General features: G+C 43.4%; 1 long non-coding RNA gene across 1 annotated transcript; it reads left to right on the top strand.

Moving 5' to 3' along the window:
* Positions 1-102: 102 nt before the first annotated feature.
* LOC121009463 lies at positions 103-23,867 on the top strand. Its single transcript, XR_005780763.1, has 3 exons — positions 103-116; positions 18,609-18,614; positions 23,747-23,867. It is a non-coding gene; the product is annotated as an uncharacterized LOC121009463 (long non-coding RNA).
* Positions 23,868-25,487: the final 1,620 nt, after the last annotated feature.

Here is a 25,487-nt window from a genome sequence, read left to right as displayed (position 1 = left end):
ACTGTAGGGAAGTGTCTCTCGTATGTCATGTCTGCATTGCTGGGAATAGTGGTATCATTGTTAACGTCAGCCTGGCTATTGTACAGGGCCCCTCTGTAATATTGGCCGGTATATATGTGTAACTAGTATTCCCACAGGCCAATAACCATCCTGTTGGTAGAGGTACATGTTTGTCTAGGGATGGTACTGTTTTTGTAATATTACATTGCATATTTTTTTCTGATATTATCTTTTTACAACTACCTAAATCTCTATCCCAAATATTTGGTTTAGTCTTATTCTGCATTTTTGCTTGTATGCAGGGAGGCAATAGTGTCTCATCACAGGTGAAGTTATAACATATTCCTGCTGCTGTGACAAGACCTGTAATTATTTCTATCTTATTACTCTGCAGAGTCTCATATATAGGACAGTCATAACAAGCATGATAAGGATTTACATATCCATATTTAACATCATGATCCTCCAAATCTGTGTCATTCCATTGGGAACGTAGGAGCTCCGTCCATACATCTACTGGGGTGGGGACTGCTACCAGACATGTCTCCAAAATGTTAGATGCCGATAAAGTGGTTCGGAGACAAAAGTCAGTTAAGTTCAGAGTTTTGGCCAGGTACAGCCATAAGTTCTCCTTTGTCTTCCATAGACTGTCTTCCCCTCTGCATTCTGTTTTCAAGTATATCTGTCTGTTCCACACCCATGGGACAGTAAGTAGGAGACACAAAATTGCAATTATTAAGGCACTGCATCTCAGCCATCTCGAGGAATTTCCTGACTGCGTCATCTCGTTGGGGGTCAAGGCTGTCTGCCTCCGTTAGTACCCCTTCTGTATCTTCTTCGAGGTCAAGGCTGTCTGCCTCCGTTAGTACCTCTGGGCCTCCTTGGAGGTCAGGGCTGTCTGCCCCCGTTAATACCTCTCTTTTCTTCACCAACTTAATCCTTGTGGTGTGGATCCACGTGGGCGACTGTTCAGTGAGGACTGCTGTTCTGGGGATCGCGACTACCTCGGTGGGTGGTCCGTAGGTGAAGCTTCCTGGTTCCTTTCCCTTCTTTAAGATCTTGATCATCACCTGGTCGCCTATCCGGAATGGACGGGTTGATTCCTGTGAAAGAGAAGGAGACTTACAAGCAACTTATTTTTTTCAGTTTTACTGAGGACCTTGATCAGATTATTACTCCTCTCTGATCAGGTCCAAATCCCCTTCCTGCACTACCAGGGGGCGTCTTGCCCATGGTGTGGGGAAAGGCCTACCCATGAGTATCTCAATGCTGTTTATGTCCTACTCCGTGGAAATGTGCTACAGGGAGTGCAGAATTATTAGGCAAGTTGTATTTTTGAGGATTAATTTTATTATTGAACAACAACAATGTTCTCAATGAACCCAAAAAACTCATTAATATCAAAGCTGAATATTTTTGGAAGTAGTTTTTAGTTTGTTTTTAGTTTTAGCTATTTTAGGGGGATATCTGTGTGTGCAGGTGACTATTACTGTGCATAATTATTAGGCAACTTAACAAAAAACAAATATATACCCATTTCAATTATTTATTTTTACCAGTGAAACCAATATAACATCTCAACATTCACAAATATACATTTCTGACATTCAAAAACAAAACAAAAACAAATCAGTGACCAATATAGCCACCTTTCTTTGCAAGGACACTCAAAAGCCTGCCATCCATGGATTCTGTCAGTGTTTTGATCTGTTCACCATCAAGATTGCGTGCAGCAGCAACCACAGCCTTCCAGACACTGTTCAGAGAGGTGTACTGTTTTCCCTCCTTGTAAATCTCACATTTGATGATGGACCACAGGTTCTTAATGGGGTTCAGATCAGGTGAACAAGGAGGCCATGTCATTAGATTTTCTTCTTTTATACCCTTTCTTGCCAGCCACGCTGTGGAGTACTTGGACGCGTGTGATGGAGCATTGTCCTGCATGAAAATCATGTTTTTCTTGAAGGATGCAGACTTCTTCCTGTACCACTGCTTGAAGAAGGTGTCTTCCAGAAACTGGCAGTAGGACTGGGAGTTGAGCTTGACTCCATCCTCAACCCGAAAAGGCCCCACAAGCTCATCTTTGATGATACCAGCCCAAACCAGTACTCCACCTCCACCTTGCTGGCGTCTGAGTCGGACTGGAGCTCTCTGCCCTTTACCAATCCAGCCACGGGCCCATCCATCTGGCCCATCAAGACTCACTCTGATTTTATCAGTCCATAAAACCTTAGAAAAATCAGTCTTGAGATATTTCTTGGCCCAGGGTTGACGTTTCAGCTTGTGTGTCTTGTTCAGTGGTGGTCGTCTTTCAGCCTTTCTTACCTTGGCCATGTCTCTGAGTATTGCACACCTTGTGCTTTTGGGCACTCCAGTGATGTTGCAGCTCTGAAATATGGCCAAACTGGTGGCAAGTGGCATCTTGGCAGCTGCACGCTTGACTTTTCTCAGTTCATGGGCAGTTATTTTGCGCCTTGGTTTTTCCACACGCTTCTTGCGACCCTGTTGACTATTTTGAATGAAACGCTTGATTGTTCGATGATCACGCTTCAGAAGCTTTGCAATTTTAAGAGTGCTGCATCCCTCTGCAAGATATCTCACTATTTTTGACTTTTCTGAGCCTGTCAAGTCCTTCTTTTGACCCATTTTGCCAAAGGAAAGGAAGTTGCCTAATAATTATGCACACCTAATATAGGGTGTTGATGTCATTAGACCACACCCCTTCTCATTACAGAGATGCACATCACCTAATATGCTTAATTGGTAGTAGGCTTTCGAGCCTATACAGCTTGGAGTAAGACAACATGCATAAAGAGGATGATGTGGTCAAAATACTCATTTGCCTAATAATTCTGCACGCAGTGTATTAAGATGGAAGCACTGTGTTGGGGAATGCATAACTTCCCCTCTTCGCAGACTAATCCTATCTCAGGATTTTTCTGCAATACTGGATAACTCCAGTCTTGCTGTTCCTGTTCAGTGGCATACCACTGAAGATCAGTAAGCATTTGCAACATCTCAGGGGTTGGAGGTGCCAAACATGGCATCTCCCAATGGTTATACAAACCTGTGAGGTTGCATTTGGCCACTCATTTCGCCACCTTAACTGCCAGTGCATTGCCCTGTGAGACATGATCCATCTGCTGCCGTGAATCCTCTCCTCTGCCAGATCATACCATACACTACCCCATGTGCGTACCTACTCTCAGTATAGATGGTGACAGGTCTATCAGTATGTGGAATACATGTCCTAGTGAGTGCAATGAGCTCAGCTGCCTGCTGTGTTGAGTGTGGATGTCCTTGAGTAGGCCTACAACATCATGAGTGGTGTGCAAAATGGTGTAATGTCACATTGTGAAAGAAGTTGCCAACTCTACCATCATAGCACAGGCTGCAAGAGAACACAGACATGCCGGCATCCCTTGAACAGGGGTGGGCATTACCTTTGAGAAAAACACACAAGGGCGCAACTTGCCTCCGTTTTCTTGTGTCAGTACACCCGCCATGGTTTTACAATTTTGGCGTGCAAACATGTGGAAGGGCATATTATAGTCAGGGAGGCCCAGCCCTGGACTCGACATGAGCGAACATTTCAGATAATCAAATGCATTGTACATTTCAGAAGACCATTTAATCAAATCTGGATTTTCTTCCAGAGTGGCTTGCCTCAAAACATTGTCATAATAGGAGCAATCAGGAATCCATTGTCTACCGTTTATCATACCAAGGAAAGATAACATTTCTTTCTTGGTGTGCGGGGCGACCAAACCCGCAATAGACTGGACTCTTTCTGCGCTGATTCTCCGTTCACCTTTTGTGAGGACAAAGCCCAAGTATTCAACCTGCATTTTACACCATTGCATTTTCTTAAGTGTCACTTTGTGACCACATCCTGACAACCATTGTAAACCATCCTGAATGCTGGCCTCCGCTGACATGCTACACAGTAATAAATCATCGACATATTGCAGCAGCACAGAACCTTGGGGGGGGGGTACCATGATTTTAACATCGCTTGGAGGACTATGCTGTACACTACAGGTGAATCAGCATATCCCTGGGGCATTTCTGCACCAGGTCAGTTGACGTCTGTCAAAGGAAAAAGCAAAAAGTAGTCTGGTTATCTTATCAACTGGGATAGAAAAGAATGCATTTTTCAGATCTATCACACTGAAACAAACAGCGTCTGCTGGAATGGCAGATAATAATTAAGTGACATCAGGTACAACAGGGGCTATAGGCACAATGATGTTGTTGATGGCCCTTAAATCCTGTACAAAGCGGGTAGTACCATCTGCCTTTGTCACTGGATTCACGGGCGTGCTGTAGGGTGAAATCACCTCTGCCAGGATTCCCTTTTGTAGGAATTCTTCTATCATTGGCCTAAGTCCATCAAGTTTCTCTTTTTACAGCGGGTATTGTTTCTGGAACACTGAGATGACACCTGGTTTCACAGTAGCTTTGTAAGGTGTGCAATCTATGAATCCTGTGTAGTATTCATTTGAGGACCATAATGCAGGGTTAATGTTATTAAGTTCTGGGTGGTCCTGTATGTTTGCAAGAATCAGTGGCACTGGTGTAGAGACTGGAATGAGATCTGAGTGTACTTTTATGCCCTGATTCTTTGCTGATACCTGCAAGTCAAGCTTAATGAACAAATCTCTCCCTAATAGGCTGACTGGGCAATCTAGTAATACATGATCTATGATGTATTCCCTGTCCATGGTCTCGAGTAGTAGTGAGTCAGTTTTGAAAGTTTTATTTTTTATTTTTTATTTTTTTCAAAACCCCTTTAATTCACATAGAAGGCTCACATTTCCTTCCTCCTACTCTGAGTCATCTAAGTCCACCCCTTTTAGTCGGACGCTTTGGTCCGTCCTCTGTCTGCCATTAGTATCCTAGCTGTCCAGAAGAACAGAGCTCTGATGTTAAGCACAACACTTAACATGTAACATGTAACTGCAAACATTGAAACGAACAGATTTGACAATACAGACATGAACACACAAAGGGCCCATAAAAACTTTTCATTGAAATAAAAATGTACAGCTTGATCAATGCTGTTGGTACCAATAAAAACCAAAAACTTCCAAGAAAAATAAAATAAACTTTTCAATGCGCATATTTAAAAAACAAATACCGTACTCCATACGCATTCATATACATTTTTTTTTTCATGTACTCTTTTTCCATTAACAACTCATAACCACGCCCTTACACATAAAATATGAATTGCATTCACAGCTCTGCTACCTACATCTCAGTCTTCGTACTTTTTTAATTCCACATACAACTCAGAGCCACACCCATTCACATTCCACTGAATCATGTATCTTTCACCCAATCACACAATCTCTTTGTTACATTCCAAAATTTGCAGCACAGACAAACACAGCTTTCCTGGAAACAGATAGCCACACCACACCCAGAATTGCTGATGGTCTGTCACTGTAAAACAATATACATGTTATAATTATACAGTCATTTTGTTAAAATTCAAATCATCTTATATGCCATGTAGTTTTTTAATTTAGTGTTACACACATCGCCACTTATTCTATATATAATTACCCTTCCCTGCATTTCCTTTGCCTTGCGTCTCTTATTTCAGGAATGTTCAAACAGGGGAAGTAAAGCAATCTATCACAGAACGTTCAGCTTTCCCAAATGTTCCTCAAACTTTTACTCATATCTGAATAAGGACTTAGAATGGGTGCAACCTTAGATTGATAGGAGTGGACACTTCCAATTAGCATCATCACTGCAGGCACATTTTAAACCATCGGAACATACAATTTGGAAAGATCCAATCCAATACTGGAGCCCTGTCTGGAAGATCTTATAGATAACCCAGGTTAGTATCTTCACATTCTGCTAATGCATTACCAATTAGCAGCCCCCCTTCCCCCTCAACCCCCATATGAAATTCCTGAGCAAAGGAGGGGGGTATGAGATGGGAGGGAGTTCTCTCTGAAAACACATCTCAGACAGAACAGGAAAAAGTTCTTGTGGAAATACAAGTGAGATTTTGGAATTTACAGCAGATGTGGTGGGGGAAGGGATGCCACATGGCAACCTTTTCCTATTCTTTGTTCCCTACCACACCCAAATCCTCCATCTTTTAATAAGAAATGCTGCTCATTTCATTTCTCTAACTTCAATTATCAATACACTTATGCATTAACTGTCCATCTTTTAGTGCTGTAATCTCTAATTCCAGGGCTATAAATCGTCACTATTTAAACACACACAGATCATTAGGGCAACAAAACTTAACCAGTTCATTTCTGAACGTTTAACACAAGCCCTTTCTGTTTGCAGACGCTGAAACACTTTTTCCCTTGCCATGAATTAACTTCCTGACACTGCTGTGTTTTCTCACTCACCATAGCCCTCCTTCACAGGAGTTCTGATGTACACTGTCTGTAAGCTTCTAACAGATTATTACAGCTTTTCATCCCTGTTGCCAGCCGGGCATAACATTCTGTTTCACATTTTAACTGTCAATTCTCACATCCTGCCAAATTGTCTACCCATGTGTTAACTAGGAAGTAATTTGTGGGACTAGACGGTGCGACATAAAGTTTACATGTTGGCAGTGATGGAAACAGAATGATTTCACAGTGGGATATGACCGTACACTTACCACCCGATCAACATCTCACACAGACAGATAATCTTAATACTTCTAAAATACTTATACTATATATACATAAGAGTTAATTCAAGCTTGTAACCTTCTTCTGTTCCCGGAACAGATTATTCATATAGTGCACTTTTTATATCTCACGATATAGACTCCCGGAGCCGCTTACAATCAACATTTGTGTGTCCCAGACATCGCAATCCACCGAAATCATAAATAGATGGTTCGACTTACTTGATTGAGATTTTGGTCATTGCTCCAGGTCCAAGAGGAGGACAAGAATTGATGTCTTTCACTATAGACCTGAAGAGGACCCTCCCAATCCCGGAACCGAGCCCGCAAGCTGTTGGGCAATATACTCTCTTGCCTAACGGTGTCCCTGACACATGATTTCGGTGTTCAGCTTGAATTAAGTCTAACCGGTACCGGGAGAATAAACAAGATAACACTGAAGACGTGTGTAGTTCTAATCCATTCTGGTTTATTCCACAGTTGGCAAACAGTTATAATAGAGGGGGTTGAGCTTCCTTGACATCCAATCATATGTTAGCATTAGTATTCGACCTATGGTATCGATCACACATGAGCTCTGCATTAACATAATAGATGACTTATAGTAACAGCATTTGACCAATCAGGTATAGACACATAGGCCAGCATACACTTAAGCCAGATGACCTTATATGGTAGGACTAAGGAATGTATGGGTATCTGAAACCGCACAGGAAGTTTCTCACATTCCAAAGGGGGGAAGGGAGAAGGGAGATTTTAAGTGTACTGGCCAAATGTAATACACGTGGCTGAATAAGACAAAATGGAGTCACATATATCCCTTTAGGATCCGTTTGCAATTGCACCATATTGTGTCAACTTCAAAAGGATCCGTCCCCATTGACTTACATTGTAAGTCTGGACGGATCCGTTTGGCTCCGCACGGCCAGGCGGACACCCGTACGCTGCAAGCTGCTTTTGGATGTCCGCCTGCTGAGCGGAACGGAGGCCAAGCGGAGCTATCCTGATGCATTCTGAGCGGATCCGCATCCACTCAGAATGCATTGGGGCAGTACGGATCCGTTCAGGGCCGCTTGTGAGATCCTTCAAACGGAACTCACAAGCGGAACCCGAACGCAAGTGTGAAAGTAGCCTGATCGGCGGATCCAGCAGGCACGCAGCTCCGACGACGGAGCTGCCTTGCCGATCCGGCATTGCAAAACAACTGAAGGACGGATCCGTCCTTCCTGTCTGCGCATGCACAAACCGGGAATAATGTGAAAAGACTGACAGAGGGATCCGTCCATCCGCATGACAAGCGGATAGACGGATCCGTTATTGCAATGCATTTCTAGACGGATCCGCACCCGGATCCGTCTACAAATGCTGTCAGTTGTCACACTGATTGGCGGATCCAGCAGGCACGCAGCTCCAACGATGGGGCTGCCTTGCGGATCCGGCATTGCAAACCAACTGAAGGACGGATCTGTCCTTCCGGTCTGCGCATGCACAAACCGGGAATACTGTGAAAAAGACTGACAGAGGGATCCGTCCATCCGCATGACAAGTGTGTATTTATTTATTTTTTTGCAAAGTGCAGAGCAGGGTGAAGGAAAGGTCAGGTTGTTCACGCCCAGAAATATTCATGAGGCAGAGCTCAGGCTTTGTTGTTACACGCCCCCTCAGCATGTACTTCAGCATGTAAACAAAGCAATGACAGAACCATGAAAAGGTGTAAATATGGGTTTTAACTTGATGAAATCTAGCTTAACCAAATTATATGTATATCCTGATGGATTTTAAGTGTTTTTTTTATTTTTTTTTATTAACTCTGATAACCCCTTTAACCACCTCAGCCCCCAGTGCTTAAACACCCTGAAAGACCAGGCCACTTTTTACACTTCTGACCTACACTACTTTCACCGTTTATTGCTCGGTCATGCAACTTACCACCCAAATGAATTTTACCTCCTTTTCTTCTCACTAATAGAGCTTTCATTTGGTGGTATTTCATTGCTGCTGACATTTTTACTTTTTTTGTTATTAATCGAAATTTAACGATTTTTTTGCAAAAAAATGACATTTTTCACTTTCAGTTGTAAAATTTTGCAAAAAAAAACGACATCCATATAGAAATTTTGCTCTAAATTTATAGTTCTACATGTCTTTGATAAAAAAAAAATGTTTGGGTAAAAAAAAAATGGTTTGGGTAAAAGTTATAGCGTTTACAAACTATGGTACAAAAATGTGAATTTCCGCTTTTTGAAGCAGCTCTGACTTTCTGAGCACCTGTCATGTTTCCTGAGGTTCTACAATGCCCAGACAGTACAAACACCCCACAAATGACCCCATTTCTGAAAGTACACACCCTAAGGTATTCGCTGATGGGCATAGTGAGTTCATAGAACTTTTTATTTTTTGTCACAAGTTAGCGGAAAATGATGATTTTTTTTTTTTTTTTTTTTTCCTTACAAAGTCTCATATTCCACTAACTTGTGACAAAAAATAAAAACTTCTATGAACTCACTATGCCCATCAGCGAATACCTTGGGGTCTCTTCTTTCCAAAATGGGGTCACTTGTGGGGTAGTTATACTGCCCTGGCATTCTAGGGGCCCAAATGTGTGGTAAGGAGTTTGAAATCAAATTCTGTAAAAAATGACCTGTGAAATCCGAAAGGTGCTCTTTGGAATATGGGCCCCTTTGCCCACCTAGGCTGCAAAAAAGTGTCACACATCTGGTATCTCCGTACTCAGGAGAAGGTGGGGAATGTGTTTTGGGGTGTCATTTTATATATACCCATGCTGGGTGAGAGAAATATCTTGGCAAAAGACAACTTTTCCCATTTTTTTATACAAAGTTGTCATTTGACCAAGATATTTATCTCACCCAGCATGGGTATATGTAAAAAGACACCCCAAAACACATTCCTCAACTTCTCCTGAGTACGGGGATACCAGATGTGTGACACTTTTTTGCAGCCTAGGTGGGCAAAGGGGCCCATATTCCAAAGAGCACCTTTCGGATTTCACTCCTCATTTTTTCCTGAATTTGATTTCAAACTCCTTACCACACATTTGGGCCCCTAGAATACCAGGGCAGTATAACTACCCCACAAGTGACCCCATTTTGGAAAGAAGACACCCCAAGGTATTCCGTGAGGGGCATGGCGAGTTCCTAGAATTTTTTATTTTTTGTCACAAGTTAGTGGAAAATGATGATTTTTTTTTTTTTTTTTTTTTTTCATACAAAGTCTCATATTCCACAAACTTGTGACAAAAAATAAAAACTTCCATGAACTCACTATGCCCATCAGCGAATACCTTGGGGTCTCTTCTTTCCAAAATGGGGTCACTTGTGTGGTAGTTATACTGCCCTGGCATTCTAGGGGCCCAAATGTGTGGTAAGTAGGTAAATGACCTGTGAAATCCGAAAGGTGCTCTTTGGAATGTGGGCCCCTTTGCCCACCTAGGCTGCAAAAAAGTGTCACACATCTGGTATCCCCGTATTCAGGAGAAGTTGAGGAATGTGTTTTGGGGTGTCTTTTTACATATACCCATGCTGGGTGAGATAAATATCTTGGTCAAATGCCAACTTTGTATAAAAAAATGGGAAAAGTTGTCTTTTGCCAAGATATTTCTCTCACCCAGCATGGGTATATGTAAAATGACACCCCAAAACACATTCCCCAACTTCTCCCGATTACGGAGATACCAGATGTGTGACACTTTTTTGCAGCCGAGGTGGGCAAAGGGGCCCATATTCAAAAGAGCACCTTTCGGATTTCACAGGTCATTTTTTACAGAATTTGATTTCAAACTCCTTACCACACATTTGGGCCCCTAGAATGCCAGGGCAGTATAACTACCCCACAAGTGACCCCATTTTGGAAAGAAGAGACCCCAAGGTATTCGCTGATGGGCAAAGTGAGTTCATGGAAGTTTTTATTTTTTGTCACAAGTTAGTGGAATATGAGACTTTGTATGAAAAAAAAAAAAAAAAAAAAAATAAGCATTTTCCACTAACTTGTGACAAAAAATAAAAAATTCTAGGAACTCGCCATGCCCCTCACAGAATACCTTGGGGTGTCTTCTTTCCAAAATGGGGTCACTTGTGGGGTAGTTATACTGCCCTGGCATTTTCCAGGGGCCCTAATGTGTGGTAAGTAGGTAAATGACCTGTGAAATCCTAAAGGTGCTCTTTGGAATATGGGCCCCTTTGCCCACCTAGGCTGCAAAAAAGTGTCACACATCTGGTATCGCCGTATTCAGGAGAAGTTGGGGAATGTGTTTTGGGGTGTCATTTTACATATACCCATGCTGGGTGAGAGAAATATCTTGGCAAAAGACAACTTTTCCCATTTTTTTATACAAAGTTGGCATTTGACCAAGATATTTCTCTCACCCAGCATGGGTATATGTAAAATGACACCCCAAAACACATTCCCCAACTTCTCCTGAGTACGGCGATACCAGATGTGTGACACTTTTTTGCAGCCTAGATGCGCAAAGGTGCCCAAATTCCTTTTAGGAGGGCATTTTTAGACATTTGGATACCAGACTTCTTCTCACGCTTTGGGGCCCCTAGAATGCCAGGGCAGTATAAATACCCCACATGTGACCCCATTTTGGAAAGAAGACACCCCAAGGTATTCAATGAGGGGCATGGCGAGTTCATAGAAATTTTTTTTTTTTGGCACAAGTTAGCGGAAATTGATATTTTTAATTTTTTTCTCACAAAGTCTCCCGTTCCGCTAACTTGGGACAAAAATTTCAATCTTTCATGGACTCAATATGCCCCTCACGGAATACCTGGGGGTGTCTTCTTTCCGAAATGGGGTCACATGTGGGGTATTTATACTGCCCTGGCATTCTAGGGGCCCTAAAGCGTGAGAAGAAGTCTGGAATATAAATGTCTAAAAAATTTTACGCATTTGGATTCCGTGAGGGGTATGGTGAGTTCATGTGAGATTTTATTTTTTGACACAAGTTAGTGGAATATGAGACTTTGTAAGAAAAAAAAAATAAAATTCTGCTAACTTGGGCCAAAAAAATATCTGAATGGAGCCTTACAGAGGGGTGCTAAATGACAGGGGGGTGATAAATGACAGGGGGGTGATCAATGACAGGGGGGTGATCAATGACAGGGGGGTGATCAATGACAGGGGGGTGATCAATGACAGGGGGGTGATCAATGACAGGGGGGTGATCAGGGAGTCTATATGGGGTGATAACCACAGTCATTGATCACGCCCGTGTAAGGCTTCATTCAGACGTCCGGATGCGTTTTGCGGATCCGATCCATCTATCAGTGCATCCGTAAAAATCATGCGGACATCTGAATGGAGCTTTACAGGGGGGTAATCAATGACAGGGGGGTGATCAGGGAGTCTATATGGGGTGATCACCACAGTCATTGATCATGCCCCTGTAAGGCTTCATTCAGACGTCCGGATGCGTTTTGCGGATCGGATCCATCTATCAGTGCATCCGTAAAAATCATGCGGACATCTGAATGGAGCTTTACAGGGGGGTAATCAATGACAGGGGGGTGATCAATGACAGGGGGGTGATCAGGGAGTCTATATGGGGTGATCACCACAGTCATTGATCATGCCCCTGTAAGGCTTCATTCAGACGTCCGGATGCGTTTTGCGGATCGGATCCATCTATCAGTGCATCCGTAAAAATCATGCGGACATCTGAATGGAGCTTTACAGGGGGGTAATCAATGACAGGGGGGTGATCACCACAGTCATTGATCATGCCCCTGTAAGGCTTCATTCAGACGACCGGATGCGTTTTGCGGATCCGATCCATGTATCAGTGCATCCGTAAAAATCATGCGGACATCTGAATGGAGCTTTACAGGGGGTGATCAATGACAGGGGTGTAATCAATGACAGGGGGGTGATCAGGGAGTCTATATGGGGTGATAACCACAGTCATTGATCATGCCCCTGTAAGGCTTCATTCAGACGTCCGGATGCGTTTTGCGGATCCGATCCATCTATCAGTGCATCCGTAAAAATCATGCGGACATCTGAATGGAGCTTTACAGGGGGGTAATCAATGACAGGGGGGTAATCAATGACAGGGGGGTGATCAGGGAGTCTATATGGGGTGATCACCACAGTCATTGATCATGCCCCTGTAAGGCTTCATTCAGACGTCCGGATGCGTTTTGCGGATCCGATCCATCTATCAGTGCATCCGTAAAAATCATGCGGACATCTGAATGGAGCTTTACAGGGGGGTAATCAATGACAGGGGGGTGATCACCACAGTCATTGATCATGCCCCTGTAAGGCTTCATTCAGACGACCGGATGCGTTTTGCGGATCCGATCCATGTATCAGTGCATCCGTAAAAATCATGCGGACATCTGAATGGAGCTTTACAGGGGGGTAATCAATGACAGGGGGGTAATCAATGACAGGGGGGTGATCAGGGAGTCTATATGGGGTGATCACCACAGTCATTGATCATGCCCCTGTAAGGCTTCATTCAGACGTCCGGATGCGTTTTGCGGATCCGATCCATCTATCAGTGGATCCGTAAAAATCATGCGGACGTCTGAATGGAGCTTTACAGGGGGTTGATCAATGACAGGGGGGTAATCAATGACAGGGGGGTGATCAGGGAGTCTATATGGGGTGATCAGGGGTGATTAGGGGTGATCAGGGGCTAATAAGGGGTTAATAAGTGATGGGGGGGGGTGTAGTGTAGTGTAGTGGTGCTTGGTGCTACTTTACTGAGCTACCTGTGTCCTCTGGTGGTCGATCCAAACAAAGGGGACCACCAGAGGACCAGGTAGCAGGTATATTAGACGCTGTTATCAAAACAGCGTCTAATATACCTGTTAGGGGTTAAAAAAAACACATCTCCAGCCTGCCAGCGAACGATCGCCGCTGGCAGGCTGGAGATCAACTCTCTTACCTTCCGTTCCTGTGAGCGCGCGCGCCTGTGTGCGCGCGTTCACAGGAAATCTCGCGTCTCGCGAGATGACGCGTATATGCGTGACTGTGCGCAGCGCTGCCACCTCCGGAACGCGATCCTGCGTTAGGCGGTCCGGAGGTGGTTAAGGCCCCTTTCACACGGGCGAGTATTCCGCGCGGATGCGATGCGTGAGTTGAACGCATTGCACCCGCACTGAATACCGACCCATTCATTTCTATGGGGCTGTTCACATGAGCAGTGATTTTCACGCATCACTTGTGCGTTGCGTGAAAATTGCAGCATGCTCTATATTCTGCATTTTTCACGCAACGCAGGCCCCATAGAAGTTAATGGGGTTGCGTGAAAATCGCAAGCATCCGCAAGCAAGTGCGGATGCAGTGCGATTTTCACGCACGGTTGCTAGGAGACGATCGGGATGGAGACCCGATCATTATTATTTCCCCTTATAACATGGTTATAAGGGAAAATAATAGCATTCTGAATACAGAATGCATAGTAAAATAGCGCTGGAGGGGTTAAAAAAAATAATAATAATATTTAACTCACCTTAATCCACTTGATCGCGGAGCCGGCATCTCCTTCTGTCTTCATCTTAGCTGTGTGGAGCAACCTGTGGTGACGTCACTCCGGTCATCACATGATCAATCACATGATCTTTTACCATGGTGATGGATCATGTGATGGACCATGTGATGACTGGAGTGACGTCACCACAGGTCCTGTTGCTCCACACAGCTAAGATGAAGACAGAAGGAGATGCCGGCTCTGCGATCAAGTGGATTAAGGTGAGTAAATTTAAAAAATATATATTTTTTAACCCCTCCAGCGCTATTTTACTATGCATTCTGTATTCAGAATGCTATTATTTTACTTTATAACCATGTTATAAGGGAAAATAATACAATCTACAGAACACCGATCCCAAGCCCGAACTTCTGTGAAGAAGTTCGGGTTTGGGTACCAAACATGAGCGATTTTTCTCATGCGAGTGCAAAACGCGTTACAATGTTTTGCACTCGTGCGGAAAAATCGCGCGTGTTCCCGAAACGCACCCGCACATTTTCCCGCAACGCCTATGTGAAAGAGGCCTAAGAGGTTAAAGGGAACCTGTCACCTCTAAAATGCATGTACACCCGCCAGCAGTACCTCATAGTAGCCCGCAGCCTGTTAATAATCATGTGCTTCATCCTGTTGTCCGATGCTGCACAAGTTAAAAAAACACAGTTATATTCTCCATCAGCCGGGGTTCTGCCAAAAATCCTTACTTCGTCAAAATACCTTACCCCTCGTGAATTCCAGGGGTGTGTTCCTCAGCGCAAGCACATGGGTAAGGTAAAATTACATGGCATGGACACCGTGCGTTCTGGGGTGTTGGGTGCAGCATATTGGGGGGCATTGCTCCATTTGGGGTGGTGGGTGCAGCATATTGGGAAGCATTGCTCCATTCTGGGGTGGTGGGTGCAGCATATTGGGGGGCATTGCTCCATTTGTGGTGGTGGGTGAGCATATTGGGGGGCATTGCTCCATTTGGGGTGGTGGGTGCAGCATATTGGGGGGCATTGCTCCATTTGTGGTGGTGGGTGTGGCATATTGGGGGGCATTGCTCCATTTGGGGTGGTGGGTGCAGCATATTGGGGGCATTGCTCCATTTGTGGTGGTGGGTGCAGCATATTGGGGGGCATTGCTCCATTTGGGGTGTGGCTGCAGCATATTGGGGGGCATTGCACCATTTGGGGTGGTGGGTGCAGCATATTGGGGGGGCATTGCTGGCTGGCTTTGATCAGGTCTGTCTCTCCCTGCTCCCAACACTATCAGCCATCCGGGGGTGGGCGCAGCATATTGGGGGGCATTGCTCCATTTGGGGTGGTGGGTGCAGCATATTGGGGGGCATTGCTCCATTTGGGGTAGTGGGTGCAGCATATTGGGGGGCATTGCTCCATTTGGGGTAGTGGGTGCAGCATATTGGGGGGCATTGCTCCATTTGGGGTAGTGGGTGCAGCATTTTGGGGGGCATTGCTGGCTGGCTTTGATCAGGTCGGTCTCTCCCTGCTCCCAGCACTATCAGCCATCCCGGGGTGGGGTTTGATCAGTATATTGGGGGGGATTTGAGCCGTATATTGGGTGGCATTTGTGCAGTATATTGGGGGGGGGGGGGGGGTGTTTTGCAGCATATTGGGGGTGGGCTATCTGCAGTACATTGATGGGACAGTGTATTGGATGGAGGGGGCCGTGCAGTATATGAGGCCTGTGTGCAACCCTAGTTTGACAACAAAATATTTATTTCCAATATCGCAACAAAAGCCCAGCCATTGAGTCACTCACTAGGATGGATGAGAGACTGCATCCCAATCTATCGGTCACTGCACCCCAGCCAGAGGGACTGCCCCACATCTGCAACCCAATCCATCTGTCACTGAATTCTGTAATCTCTGTCTTAGGCTAGGTCTACACGACGACATTTGTCGCGCGACAGACAGGGCACAACTACACTGCAACATTTGTAGCGCAACATTTTGTTGCACCAATGTCAAGCAAAAATTTTTTATAATGGCAGTCTATGGTGTCACACTACAACATGCAACATGCTGTGACTGCGACGCAACAGTCGCAGAAAAATCCATCTCAAATGGATTTTCTGCGACTGTTGCGTCGCAGTCGCAGCATGTTGCAGTGCGACACCATAGACTGCCATTATAAAAATTGTCGTGCGACATTAGTGCAACAAAATGTCGCGCAACAAATGTCGTTGTCTAGACCTAGCCTAAATGTGCATGGTGTATGTATAGCACTCTCAATTATTTTATTTAATACTGTGTGGCTCCCATAATTCTTGTCTGTCTGCTGTATATATGTTGCACGCACTGTGTCTGTCATGCCATTACCTCTAACCATATTTCTTTTTTTTTTGTGTGTGAGACAACTTGGACAAGCATGTTCTCCTATGGAACACGAGGCGGATGAAGAGGCTCATCTTTGATGCTTATGTCCAGTGTGGAGTATTGAATTTAAAGTGTCATCTGGCATGTGAAAAGCTATTCCAGTTTGCACAGAGTTCAACATTGTGAACCGTGATCACAGTCTAGTTCAGAGGTTGGTAACATTAGGCACTGCAGATGCTGTGAAATGAATTTCTCCTAATGCTGGAAAAGCATCATGGGAGGTGTAGTCCAAAACATCTGGAGTACCAAATGCATATGAATGGTCAGTAACAAGGGTTGAAGCCTTGGCGTTACTGCTCACATGTATATCCATGTGCCAATGCAACCAATGTGAGTGACTAATACTTATGTGGTTACCACAAAACCTATGACTGTGTAAAATGAAGCGCCTGTATCACCTAAACACCGCTGATACTTATTGGGATCCATCAAAGGTGAAATCTATGGTTATATAGTCCAAGTCACTTAAATCAGGTGTTTGGACTGTTGGGTGATTACTTTCATAAGAACCATAACTAGTAGTAGTTATTCACTACAGCCCTCCTGCATCCCCCACTGCATTAAAGACCAATTTAGTCTCCAAAAATATGTTAAAACTGATTCGTAAACTTGTTTCATTAAGTTCCTCATCAACATATTGTTCCTATAAACTGTAATAATGGTCACATATATTATTCAATTTCACCATTAATATTGTAAAGCGCTGCGGCATAACTTTGCACTATCTAAATGCAAATTATAATAAAAATGTCTGTCACCTTCTGTGGTTTTTACATATTATGCAAAGACTCCAGCTGGTCACTGTTACACTTGTATTCCATGGAGGGCATGTGAAGGTAGTTTTTACTTGGATTAAACTGTCCTTTGTATGCATTGCCATCTTTTTTTCACAAGGTCCTCTTCATCTCCTGGAGCCAACGGAATCACTGTACTCACATGCATGCCCAAGGGTACCCTAGGTAGCTCTGCCTTTTGTCAAGCAAAAATACTTAAGATAAAGTTGATCCTATTTTGTATTAGCATATGGGGTGATATAGATGCTTTAAGTCAAAATTGAAAGAGCTCTCATTCTTTCTATTCTACGCCTCCTATCCTCAACATGGAAATTGTAGTGTTTAATAATATAAAAGATATAGATTGGAATATGGTTTCTGCTAAAGATTTGTTGAGTTTTAACTATTTTATTTTTGAACAGCTCCAGCGGGAAGGAGAGAACCGCTTTGAGAAGTCCCTGCATAAGAGACTATTGGATACTGAAGGGCTGTACTGTAAAGGAAGATCATCACAGCCTCATCCAAGCCCTAGTCAGGAGGATACAAAGCCATATTAAGAATAAAGAGCGGCTAACTATCTGATAATAGGCCACGTGTGCAATTATTTATTTAATGTATAGACTTTTTCACTTTTATGTTACGTTTGAAATTAAATATAGTTTGTCAAGTATTTGTTTTTAACTGCCACTTTAAAAAAAATTAAAACTATTAACAATTTAGAAATCCACAATAATTTGTCTGTGCAGTGAAATGTTTATCTGTAAATAACGTTAACCTGTTAATAATTGTGGGACACTGGAGATCAAAATCAAACTGGCACTTTACCAAACAATCCATGACTGTTAGGACATCCTATGATAATTTATGGTGCACATAGGTCCTCTTGTCACTCTGCCTATGCATAGTTTTGCTTACAACTGTGATGACTTCCAAAAGATAACAACACGTACAGTAAGAAGTTTCTCTTTACAGGGACACTGTTTGGGTGTAGTCCCCATTCCCCCTAAACCCTGCAATGCTAATTATTAATTACCTTTTAAGGTTAATTCATACTCTATTGGCTGTGTAGGAAACAGCCACTAGAGGCGCTTCAAGGTCCTTAACGGAATCTAACTACGCAAAATGAAACCAGACATCCTCACGTTTTGCATGAGCACAACCAGTGTCTTCAAAAACCGTATAGAAAAGCATTGAGTTAATGCTTTCCGATGGGGAAGCCCAAATGCGTGCGCTGGAGGGTACTGATGTTGGCAGTGCCTTACCAGCAATCTGGTAACTGACAAAAATGGAGCAGAGGTTAGTGTATAGTGTTAGAAATACAGTTTGACAATCCTAGCACTAGTTTTCCTTTAAAACAAAGAGTCATATCCCCATTTCTCAATTTATATAGTGTCCCAAATAAATTTATAAAACCAAAAAGACCCTTTAATCTGTGTTCAATAAGAGAAATAGTTAGTTTTTTTACTCTAAAATCCACCATCTCATATTGTCGTTTCATCACCCACGCTATAGAATTGCAGTGATGTCATAAAATGGTATGCAGCAAATGCTGTTACTATTTATACAAAAGTGTCAAGGTGTCTGCAATATACTTTATTTCTTTAAAATTAATATGCAGTTTAGACTGTATATGTATAATGAGAAATTAAAGTTACAATTTGAAACTGGCTAAGAAAAGCCAGTGTGGTTTCCAACATGGAGAAATTTCATTCACCTGTAAAGAAAAGCTGTATGGCATCAGGAAGGCAGTATCTTTATAATATAATGATCTCTCCCTCTGGGTGGTCCACGTTTCGTAATCACTAGAAGATGACGGTTACGTAATGTCTGCAGCATGTGTTATGAATCCGCTAAGTTGAAGATTTCTGTAGAAGAAGGTAATCTCTTCTCTTTAAGCAGGTGGAGGTTAATGGTGGTGGGTTTGTCTCTGGCACTAGAAGCATCAGTAAAGGAGAATTGAGAGGATCTCCCTGCTCTTAACACAAATCTAAGAAAACACAGAACAGAAGATTGAGGATGGTGGTTAACTAATAAGGAAACTGAAAACCCAAAACAAACTTACAAAAATTAGTGTCCTTTTTAAGATTTCAAATATGTGCTCTTTTTACTGCTTGTAAATAGTAAGTATTTTAGAGAGCTCAAACACTGTCTACACTAATTTTGGATGATATACTGCACAAATCCCCCCCCAATACACTGCTCTTATCCCTCCCAATATACTGGTCAAATCCCCCCCCCAATATACTGCTCAACTCCCCACCCCTCCCAATATCCTGCTCAACTCCCCACCCCTCCCAATATCCTGCTCAACTCCCTCCCCCCACCCCCCCAATATCCTGCTCAACTCCCCCCCCCCAATATCCTGCTCAACTCCCCCCCCCCCAATATCCTGCTCAACTCCCCCCCCCCAATATCCTGCTCAACTCCCTCCCCCCCAATATCCTGCCCAACTCCCTCCCCCCCCAATATCCTGCTCAACTCCCTCCCCCCCCCCCAATATCCTGCTCAACTCCCTCCCCCCCCCGATGGCTGATAGTGCTGGGAGCAGGGAGAGACCGACCTGATCAAAGCCAGCCAGCAATGCCGCCCAATATGCTGCACCCACCACCCCACATGGAGCAATGCCCCCCAATATGCTGCACCCCCACCAATATGCTCCACCCACTACCCCAGAATGGAGCAATGCCCCCCAATATGCTCCACCCACCACCCCAGAATGGAGCAATGCCCCCTCCAAATATGCTGCACCCACACCCCCGGATGGCTGATAGTGCTGGGAGCAGGGAGAGACCGACCTGATCAAAGCCAGCCAGCAATGCCCCCCCAATATGTGGCACCCACCACCCCAAATGGAGCAATAACCCCCAATATGCAGCACCCACCCCCGGGATGGCTGACCGACCTGATCAAAGCCAGCCAGCAATGCCGCCCAATATGCAGCACCCACCACCTCAAATGGAGCAATGCCCCCCAAATATGCTGGACCCACCACCCCAAATGGAGCAATGCCCCCAAAAATGCTGCACCCACCACCCCAGATTGGAGCAATGCCCCCCAATATGCTGTACCCACCACCCTAAATGGAGCAATGCCCAATATGCTGCACCCACCACCCCAAATGGAGCAATGCCCCCAATATGCTGCACCCACCACCCCAAATGGAGCAATGCCCCCAATATGCTGCACCCACCACCCCAAATGGAGCAATGCCCCCCAATATGCTGCACCCACCCCCCAGATGGCTGACCAACCTGATCAAAGCCAGCCAGCAATGCCCCCCAATATGCTGCACCCACCACCCCAAATGGAGCAATGCCCCTCAATATGCTGCACCCACCACCCCAGAATGGAGCAATGCCCCCCAATATGCTGTATCCATCACCCTAAATGAAGCAATGCCCCCCAATATGCTGTACCCACCACCCAAAATGAAGCAATGCCCCCCAATATGCTGCACCCACCACCCCAAATGGAGCAATGCCCCCCAATATGCTGCACCCACATCCCCGGATGGCTGATCATGCTGGGAGAAGGGAGAAACCGACCTGATCGAAGCCAGCCAGCAATGCATCTGAAGCGCGCTGTGTACGCGCATGCCCATTGTGAGGGTAAGATTTGACAATCCTCACGTGCACAGTGTGACTGTGTCCGTGCCATGTAATTTTACCTTACCCGTGAGCTAGCACTGAGGCGCACACCCCCGGAAGTCACGAGGGAAAAAGGAATTTTGACGAAGTAAGGATTTTTGGCAGAACACCGGCCATCTTGCTTCAAGTCAAGGTAACCACGCCCCCTCTTGCCTGAGAGTGACAGCCTGCAGTGTGGCCGTGATTACCCAAGTCTCGCGCATGCGCATTGCGCCGCTGAAACCCGGCTAACAGCGGCAGCAGGAGATGGGATAGCACATTACTACAGAGCGCACCGCACATGCGTGAGACTTGGGGAATCACGGACGCACTGCAGGCTGTCACTCTCAGGCAAGAGGGGACGGTTAGGGGGCATGGTTACCTTGACTTTAAGCAAGGAGTCCGCTGCCCCCTTGACTTCAAGCTGGCCGGCACTATAGCACTGATGGAGAATAAAACTGCATTTCTTTTAACTTACGCAGCAACGGACAACAGGATGAAATCTATGATTATTAACAGGCTGCAGGCTACTATAAGGTACTGCTGGCGGGTGTAGATGCATTTTTGAGGCGACAGGTTCCCTTTAAAGGAATTATGTCGCCAAAATTTTTATCTGCAAGTTAAAATCATATAGTGACACAAATCCAATTTCCCGATTACATTTTTTTTTAAATGGGGGTCCGAGATGTTCCTAACAGTGTAAAGAAAGCAATAAAAAAATTGATTTACGGCAGCCCCATGGGCCATAGACACAATGGTCAGGAGGAGACCCTATTGACTTCTATGGAAGAGTTTTCTAGGCATGCTCTATGCCCTGTGGAGAGGTCACTTTACAAGGAAAGAAATTATAAGCATTGACAATCACCTATTGTGAATAGTGGATTATGTCTTATCTATACACAGAGGTGATATCATTACACACAGGATTAGCATTACAGATAGGTTACTGCAGTAAAATGATCTGTACAGACCATGAAGTGGTACCCATTAGGCTTAGTGGCCATTGCGCAAACACGTGCTTTTTTTTTTGTCAATTCTTTAACTTTTTTAAGAAGCTAAAGAAAAAAATTGCATCATGAATAGACAATAGTAAACCCAGAGACCCTGAATATGCATATTAAGTATGTATCCAACCCATGGCATAATCAACACAAATATGGAAAACATAAGTAATAATGCCTAATGAACACTAGAACATAGCCATAGGATTGAAAAATAAAGGAAGAACAAAGTTAGAAAGTCAGGGAGGAGAAGGGTAACAGAAAAAGGAATCCTGCCCCCCCCCCCCCAAAAAAAAGGGGGGGGGGAGTAAAGGTTGGTTTGGAGGAAAGGGGCGGTAACCCGGTCCTGGTTATGCGGCCAGTAAAGTTTTGTACTCCTGGGAGCCCTGGAATAACATCCAGTGGCGCCATGTTTTATGAAATTTGGCATGTGTATCCCTCATAGATGCAGTTAGGTCCTCTTGACCTAACTATGGCACCATCCTTTTTGAATCACCCCGTATATGAAGCTATCCCATTGCCAAAACAATCATTTTATCAGCAGAATGAACAAACGAAGAGCTTCATCTGAGTGGTTGAGGGGAAAATAATGGACAATATTGTAAAACTGTACTATGTGCTTATTTCTGAAAATAAGCCATTTATATCATCTTTTGTCAGTTTCAAAGTTTTTTTTTACATGAAAGCTAATATTTTTGGCCCAAATATTTTTCACCATTTGGCTTCTACTATATGTAGACTTGAGCGAATCGAACATCAGATCATAGATCGATTCGCTCAAGTGTATTACACTACACTGCTGTCTGCAGAAAGCCACTCAGTCAATTCTGTCAGAGTTCTTCTGATGGGCTCAGTCTCCAGCCACTTGTGATCTCCTAAACCAGGCATGCTCAACCTGCGGCCCTCCAGCTGTTGTAAAACTACAATGGCCACAATGCCCTGCTGTAGGCTGATGGCTGCAGGCTGTACGGGCATGCTGGGAGTTGTAGTTTTGCAACAGCTGGAGGGCCGCAAGTTCAGCATGCCTGTCCTAAACGATCTTCTAAGTTGATTTATGACCAAATCAAACTTGAACTGTCAAAATAACAATGTCCAAACAACAAGTCAAAAGAGTATACACTGTGGATGACAAAATGGGCCACAGAAAGGATAACAATATTTTAGGAATCTTTATTAATTGCCAAGTCTTATAAATTAGCACAGATAAAATAATCATTTGCATGTACTACAAATGACTTTTTACAGGGATAACAGAAAATTACAGTACAAACTGTAAAAATAAAGACAAGTTACTTGTCTCAATGATTTTTTTTTTCAATAAGAGGTGAAGTGTTCTCTATTGTTAAGAATTCAAAGATTTTCCTCCTACAGACATGATTTTAATGTTACAAATATTGCACTACTTTACAAAATTCAAACTTGCTAGAAATTAATATCAAGTGCTATAAACAGAATGTGAGACTGCTTTCAGTTTTTGACTTCCACAACTGGGTTTCTTTTGATCAAATATTATGACAAGGATAAAATTTTCCCTGCCAACAGAGACCCACATTTTTCTCTACCTGTGAAATATTAAAATTTTTACAAGGTCATTTGATTTTACATTTTTGTACACAAGCGATAAGAACTACCAGTTGAGTTTGAGAGCTACAGTCCACAGGCATTGAAAAACTAGACATGGCTGTCAAGTTTTTCAGTTTGCAATATTTGCTAGGGGTGTATGTGATATTGCCTGGTAGTTGATTACATGTACATTCAAAAATCTTAAAGAAAATTAACACAAGAATACACAAATATGGGATATTGAATCAGTAAAACACTCCTTCAATGCCAGGTGAAAATCCTCAACTGTTCCTAGGACATGGAACATTGAATGTAGAGCGGAAAAAGTAAGGCAGCACTCCGGTCTTCAAGCTTGACAAAGGCTCCATTGAGAGAGCTGAAATGCTGCATTGCTGTTGGGTGTAATAAAGTATTCATCAGAAAACTGGAGTGCTGCCTTACTTTTTCCGCTATATATATATATATATATATATATATATTTATTTTATATCTTGTTAAAGTTACACAAGTGGACTATTCATTTTATGCAAGTCATAAACAATTTTTGTGGATTAAAACAGACTGTAATATGGATAATCTATCTATAGAATAGGTCATCAATATCAGATTGGTGGGGGTTCAACTCCCAGCACCCTAACCGATCAGATGTGTGAATGAGCGCTGCTCTATTTCCATTTAAATGAAGTTAACGGCTATGTACACCTTTGGGAGCCATTTTTTTTTATATTGCATTTTACTCATTTTGGAGCTAAATCTTTTTTTCAATTAGTTTCTATTAAAAATAAGGAATTTATTTTCTGTACATAGCTTAGATGCTCTAGTAGCAGCCTCTGGATTTTCTCTCTTTTCCGTCAGTTGGGGAGCTGATGGGCTCCTTACCTCTGCTCTCTGACCTTCTAAAAACTTATTATAGCTCAGTTCTTAATGATAAGAATGTGGTTTAAATAAGTGTTTATGACCTCTTCGTAGTTTAGAGATGAGGTTTATTAGATAACCAGCACAAAGTGAAAGTACCAGTCATGCAGTTAGAAAACCAGTTAACCCTTTGTGACAGAACTTCATCATTTTTAATAAAAGGTCAACTGAAAATGATTTTTAGCCAAAAAGACAATCATAAACAAAAATTGCCTGTTAAGTTGTACATTGCCTTTAAGTACCATTCACAGCTACAACCTAGCCTACGAAGTTGTCCTGTTCCTATGCCTGCTGCAGAACACAGCAGCCCATTCTGACAGATATGTGGTGTGTATTCCAGGAGTGGGGCCTCCCCGATCTGATATTGATGACCTATCAATAGGTCATCAATATTATAGTTCCTGACAACCCTTTGAATGTACTCCCTGAACATGCAACATACAGTACTTTTTCAGTATGCACACAAGAGGTTGAACTTCTTAGGCTGTGTTTTGGTATTGTGGACCAAAATGGCAGCTTACTCAGAAACACTGCAGCTCTTGTTCACTGCATCTGAATGAGACTATGCTGTAATATCAAATACATCCCAAGGACAACAATAGCACCATTTCTGGAAGAGCCATATTATTGGCCACATGCAACATGACAATATTCCAGAAGACACTTCTATTATTTGCATGTGATTATACTAACCCAGATATCCTAACAAAAAAGAATTGATGCAATGTAAAAATGTATCAAGTGAAGGAACCAAACTCAACAATAATGTTTAGAGTATTTGATGCCTGTGGTGTTGTATTGCCCCAGAAACCATAGAGGTGTTCAAGTTTATACCTTCTGACAGCCTCTCTCTTCGCTTGCTCACTTGATGAGGAGCACTCATGTGCACAAAAAATTGGTGTCAGCTACCTTGATATAATACAGTTCAATATTGTGGTATAGCAAATAATAATTCCTTTACATGAATAAGGACATGTTGCTGTCCGAAATGCATCATCTTTTTTTGACTTCCTCGTGCTTTTAACATTTTGAAATAAAGAAACTTTGGATTTTTTCTTGATAATTGCTGGAGAAG

The sequence above is a fragment of the Bufo bufo genome, chromosome 1, assembly GCF_905171765.1.
Source record: "Bufo bufo chromosome 1, aBufBuf1.1, whole genome shotgun sequence".
Lineage (NCBI taxonomy): Eukaryota > Metazoa > Chordata > Amphibia > Anura > Bufonidae > Bufo > Bufo bufo.
The sequence above is the reverse complement of the archived record's forward strand: the minus strand, read 5'-3'. Positions and strand labels throughout refer to the sequence as shown.